At 42.0% G+C, this 6,628-nt stretch overlaps 1 non-coding gene across 1 annotated transcript; it reads left to right on the forward strand.

The window, feature by feature from the left end:
- The first annotated feature begins 5,638 nt into the window (after positions 1-5,638).
- On the forward strand, positions 5,639-5,745 carry LOC114404620. The gene has a single exon (XR_003665059.1). It is a non-coding gene; the product is annotated as a small nucleolar RNA R71 (small nucleolar RNA).
- The last annotated feature ends 883 nt before the right edge of the window (positions 5,746-6,628 follow it).

Raw genomic sequence — 6,628 nt, forward strand, 5'->3', positions numbered from 1 at the left:
TAGCACCACTCATTGACTTGGTGAGGAACAGTGTTCCCTCATGGCAAGATGTCCATGAAAGGGGTTTTCATACCTTACCCTACTGTAGCATACCCAACACAACTAATACATATGTTTTTATTCTTTTTACAGGTGTTGAGGGAAGGAGCCCAGAGTATGAAGAACCTCGGGATTTGAGGTCAAATCCTTTCCAAGGTAGAAGGGATGATGCAATCCTACCCCCTAAGGGTATTGGATAGAAGACTCCAAGAGGCTTGGGCTAGAGCTACTAAAGAAGGCCCTAGGGTTCTCATGAACCTTAGGGTAGATTTTTGAGACCATGGGTCAAGGTTGGATCCACTCTTCTTTGTAGATATTAGAATAGGTTTTTCCTTCTTTTGGGCCTTGTATTTTGGCCATTCTAGTAGTATTGGGTTTTAGCCTTATATTTCATGGCATTTTGAGTAGTCTTTGTAGTAGGGACTTTTTTTTGTATTTTCATGTATTTTTGGAATGGGGGTGAGCTTAGCTATTATAGGGGGTGTGTAGCTAATCTCTAGCTTCTCATCTCAAGGAGGTAAGCTTAGCTATTAGAGAGGTGTGTGTAGCTAAGCTCTAGCTTCTTTAGGAATCTTCTCAAGGAAGCTTCTCAAGGAGGTGAGCTTAGTTATTAGAGGGGTGTATGTAGCTAAGCTCTAGCTTCTCAAGGAAGTTTTCTCAAAGAAGCTTCTCAAGGAAGTTTTCTCAAAGAAGCTTCTCAAGGAAGTTTTCTCAAGAAAGCTTCTCGAGGAAGCTACCTAGTCTATAAATAGAAGCATGTGTAACACTTGTGGTAACTTTGATGAATGAGAGTCTTGTGAGACATACTTCAAAGTTCCACTTCTCTACCACTTTTATTCCTTCAATTTCGTGCTCCCCCCTCTCTCTTTCTCTCCCTCTTTCTTTTCCTCCATTGAAGCATCCTCTCCAAGCTTCTTATCCAAGGCTCATCTTGGTGGTGAAGCTCCTTCTTCCATGGCTTATTCCCTAGTGGATGGCGCATGCTCTCACCTCTTCTCCTTTGTCTTCCGCTGCATCTCCATGGTGGAAAATCACCATTAAAGGACCTCATTGAAGCTCAAAGATCCAGCCTCCATAGAAGCCCTACAAGCAAGCTTCCATCAGCTGAGCAAAGATCGGTATAAGGCATCGGTATTGGGGTGAACTCCGCAGGTTTTCTTTCTGGGAAGTTCCTCCTTGGGTTTGTGTTTGTGTTGGGGTTGGGATTTCCAATTGGTCAAGGCTATGCAGGAAATGGATTTTGTGGGGGAGGCCTTTGTGGTTTAGTGGGAATTCTCTATTGGATGGGTGTCAGACAGGGAGGAGATCCGATATTGACTGAGTAATTGTACTGGTGCGGGAGATTTTGGTAAGTGGGGTTGTGAGGGGTTTGTTGGGACTTTGGCCATGTGAGAGTTGCGGTTACGACATGGGCATCTCCCTCCTTTTTCTTAGCTCCACCTATTTTGGTCCTCCTATTGCTAGCACTTGTTGAAGCAACGTAATCAAATTTGCCCCTTCTTAGGCCCACTTCAATCCTTTCGCCCGCAAATACCAGATCTGCAAAGCTTGAAGGCATGTAACCCACCATCTTCTCATAGTATAACACTGGTAATGTGTTTACTATCATTGTTATCATCTCCCTCTCCATCATTGGAGGTGCTACCTGAGCTACCAAATCCTTCCACCTCTGGGCGTATTCTTTGAAAGACTCATGCTCCCTCTTGCACATGTTTTGCAATTGTATTTTATCGAGATCCATGTTAGAGTTGTATTGATACTCCTGATGAAGGCAGCCATTAAGTCTTTCCAAGAACAGATTCGGGAAGATTCCAGGTTAGTATACCAAGTGATTGTTGCCCTGGCCAAACTCTCTTGAAAAAATGCATCAAGAGTTTCTCATCTTTCGTGTATGCCCCCATCTTCCGACAGTACATTATCAGGTGGTTCTTAGGACAAGTAGTCCCTTTGTATTTGTCAAAATCTGGCACCTTGAATTTGGGAGGGATGACGATGTCGGGCACTAGGCATAGTTCTGCCATGTCAGCAAAAGGGTAATCTCCAATCCCCTCAATAGCCCTTAACCTTTCCTCTATAATATCAAATTTCTCCCTTTCCTCCATGACAGGAGGTAGTCTTCCCACCGAGAAATGTAAGGCTTGCAATGGGCGATGCTGAGGGCCCCCCGAGGTGTTAGGCTGGGGCATGCCACCAAATGTTGGTCCCTCAGTGGCATATCTGGGGTAAGGCTCAAAGTCGGCCAGAGCGTGGTCTCGGGGCTCTTCACGTGCCCCCCCCCCCCCCCCATGGGCTGAGCAAAATGTGCATGCCCCAACTGGGGTTGCTGGCTTTCAAGGGGAACAAGAGTGGAGTGGTCAGCATTCTCGTTGGGCACATGCACAACATTGGGTGGTGCATAGTTGTGAGGCAAGCCGTATGGTGGGAAAGAAATCTTGCCTTGCACAACATGGGGACTGGATGTACTTCCCAATGCTTCTCCTCCCTGACCTACCACGTTCGGGATTGGATGACTTATTTGATTCAAGCCAGATGGGTGAGTCAGATCTACCTCAGCGGTGATGCTGGTAGTGGCAATTGCAGCCACATTGCTCTCCATTATTTTCTTCATGTTCAACATGGCCTCCATCATGGCGGCCATTTGGTCTTTCATGGCCTCCATGTCGACCTTCAACTATTCCTGAACTTCCTCTACCTCACTCATGATTCTAGCCTTGGCGCGCGTTCAGTAAGGGTGTCGTAAAGCGCATTCGTTCTTTTTGGTTACTATAATTACTTTTTGGTGATGACAATGACTATTAAAAAACACAATGCAATGAGTAATGCAACAACTAACTAAACATAAATGCATGAGAATGATAAGTTATTGAAGTATTGAATCCACGCAGAACTTTCAATAAAGACATAGGGTCGAATGAAATCCCATTTTCATTAAGAAACAACGTCATTTATCTTGCCAAAGCCAAAGCATAAATACAACATAAACGCCTCAGCGATTCCTAATTATGTGGGTCATTAGTTCGACCATGTGTTGGCAGTAATCCAAAAGAACATTAACTTCATCAGGAGCCGAGTACGTGTCGGCCATTGCCTTGGCCCTATCCAACAACCTTGGAAGCTCTTGACTCCCATTCAGAGTGAGAGAAAACATATCCATCCATTTCATAGCTTCCCCATGCAATGATTCTATCACCCTCTCTCTTGCTTCCCTTTCAATTTGCAGAGCCGATTGATTGGAGCCGTATCCGAATCAAATAAACATTAAATTACAGTATCTAGGAAGTGATCCTAGGTTGTCTCCCAGTGAGCAATGATCAAACAAACGTTCATAACATATAATAATAAAACAGTAACGAAATGGGGGGGGGGGTTGTTTGTTTTTGTAATTTAAACAGCAAGCAAACTTGAATTAAAAAAAATAACAAAACTAAAACATGTTGTTTCCCCTTGATTCAAAAGCATGTCTCTTATCCTAGGTTACGAGAAATTATCCCTAATCATTTCAACCACTTAATCCAACCCGAAATTAATTTACTAAGCGAAAATTAATATAAGACTGTCATTATGTGATTAAGCAACACATACACCAATTAATCCCCCTCAAATGTCCATTAAGCATGAATGTTAATTAAGCACAGAGACAATTAATCAAGCATTAAGCATGCATGGATTAATATCAGGAACAAATACAAAATAATTGGTGAAGGGGAAAAACTAATCAGAATTTAATATTAATAAAAAAACCTCAAAGAGAGCTATGCTTAATCCTCAAGAGAAAAAAACACTAGAGATTCAGCCTTCCATTAACAACAGAAATGAAAATGAAACTGAAAGCAAAAGCAGAAAACGAAACTGGAATTTGAAGTAGAAAACGAAAATGGAGTTCTACGTGAACAGTAACACAAACCAAAACTCAAAATGAAAACCCTACAATCTTCCTATCTGGTGAACAGTAACCAGCCTCCACTTAAAACCCTAGCAGCTGGGCTCACTAAAGGTCACTAGGCCCCAAAGCTTACAAATCTAAATATTGGGCCGAATAAGGTCTGGTGGCCCAATTACAAAAATACCGCCCAAATACGAAATAAAATAAAACTGGATGAGAAATAAAATTGCCTGCTCTCTTTAAGTCCAAGCTGGTTCAACCCAATGCCGGATCCAAGCCCAAATGTTTATGATTCTCTTGAAATTAAATTAAAACACAGAATTAGTCAAGTAGGCCCAAATGATAAAACTGCATAATTAATTTGACAATTAAGGCTAATCAGTAATTAAAATGGTGATAGAAAGTACCTGGGTGCACAGATTTACCTATCAATGCTGACACATTTTTGCCCATGCTAACCCTTTCATTGCCTTTGAACCTCCTTTTGTGGGTGCACAGCTCCTTTAGAAACTTGGCATATCTTGGAATTTGCTTGATGGCATCTAGCAAAGGTATGTTCACCTCTACTTTCCTGAAGGTCTCCAAGATCTCCTTATCCACTTCTTCCATCTTTTTGTTGGAATTGCTCTAGGTGGAAATGAAAGAGGGATAGGAGGCTACTGCAAGTCAGAACTACTAGAAGAAGGTCCACCTGCATGAAAATTTTTGTTAGCTCCCTCATGATCAGGAAGCTTTCTCTTTTGTGTAGCTAGCTCATCCTCTTTTTTAGGTGTAGATTGAAGCTTGATAGATTCAGGTGCAGGTGCTGCTACTGGTGGAGGCACTTCAATTTGCTTGCCAGACCTCAAGGTGATGGCACTCACATTTTTCGGATTTTGCACAGTTTGTGAAGGCAATTTGTCAGAATTTTGGGACTGAGCTTGGTTCAACTGAATAGCCATCTGCCCCATCTGATTTGTCAGACTCTGAATAGAGCCTCTTGTCTCTTGCTGAAATTGCATATTCTGGATGGTCATTTGTCTCACTAACTCCTCTAAGGAAGGTTGAGAAGGGGCCTCAGTTGCTTGTTGTCTTTGTTGTTGTTGCTACATTGGAGGAGGAACATATGGCCTGCTTGGACTAGCAACATTCTGGAAGAGAGGGACAGGTTGTTGCTGTTGCTGTTGTTGTTGTGGAGGATTTGCCCATCTCAGATTTGGATGATTCCTCCAACCTGGATTGTATCTATTGCTTGAAAGATCATAATTATTCTGTTGTTGTTGGTTTTGCTGTTGAGGGGGTCTATTATAAATGTTTGCAGCATAGGCTTCAGGTTGCTCATTGATTCCAGATTGCTGCAAAGAAGGACAAAGATCTGTATGGTGATCAGCAGAAGAACATAGACCACAGACTCTTGCAATAGTAACAGGTGCAGATGCAGATTTCTGATTTATGGCAAGCTGAGTTACTAGGTTGACCAAGGCATCAAGTTTTCCCTCAAGCTTCTTATTTTCAGCAGATGAAGATGAATCTGTGGCCACATCATGGACTCCTCTAAGGACAATAGCATCATTTCTTGCATTGAATTGTTGGAAGTTGGAAGCCATCTTCTCAATCAGATTCCTAGCCTCAATAGGAGTCATATCACCAAGAGCTCCACCACTGGCAGCATCAATCATACTCCTCTCCATGTTGCTAAGTCCCTCATAGAAATATTGCAAAAAGAGTTGCTCATAAATCTGGTGGTGAGGACAGCTTGCACACAATTTCTTGAATCTTTCCCAGTACTCATGCAAGCTCTCTCCACTAAGTTGCCTGATGCCTGAAATATCTTTTTTTATGGCAGTGGTCCTAGATGTAGGGAAGAATTTCTCCAATAACACCTTCTTAAGGTCATCCCAACTGGTAATGGACCTGGGAGCAAGGTAGTACAGCCAATCTTTCGCCACTCCCTCTAGAGAATGAGGAAAAGCCTTTAGAAAGATATGATCTTCCTGGACATCAAGGGGTTTCGTGGTGGAACAGACAATAAGGAACTCCTTAAGATGCTTACGAGGATCTTCACCTGCAAGACCATGAAACTTGGGCAGTAAATGTATTAGTCCAATCTTGGGAACATATGGAACATCCTCATCAGGAAATTGAATGCACAAGCTTTCATAAGTGAAGTCAGGTGCAGCCATCTCCCTAAGATTCCTTTCACGAGGTGGAGATTGAGACATGTTCTCAGTATGCAAATTAGCAGCCGAATGCTCAAAATCAGAATATTCATAATCACCAGCAACAGAATGCTCAGAATGCACAAAATGCACAAAATGCACAGAATGCTCAGGAAGCACACTATGCCTAACTAATCTATGAAAGGTTCCATCTATTTCAGGATCAAAGGGTTGTAAATCACCTGGATTGCCCCTAGTCATGCACTATATGCAGCAAATCATGTATTTTTCAAACAAGCACCAAAGTGGGTAAAACTACAACTATACTCAAACACTATCCAAATGAGCTGAACATTTGTGAGCAACACCCTCAAATCATGAAAAGATAGCACAAAAATTTTCAGACAATAATTCAAAGTCTAACTATGAAAACTGCCTAAGAAAAATTTAGAAAAATGGGACAATAATACTTAAAAAAAAAAACTTAGTAAACAACTGATTTTTTAAGTTCTGAGAATCGCAACCGGCTAAAGCGGGTTAGGACAGCATGGAAAATTTTTTTCTACCC

The sequence above is a fragment of the Glycine soja genome, unplaced genomic scaffold, assembly GCF_004193775.1.
Source record: "Glycine soja cultivar W05 unplaced genomic scaffold, ASM419377v2 tig00104855_1_pilon_199103_367381, whole genome shotgun sequence".
Lineage (NCBI taxonomy): Eukaryota > Viridiplantae > Streptophyta > Magnoliopsida > Fabales > Fabaceae > Glycine > Glycine soja.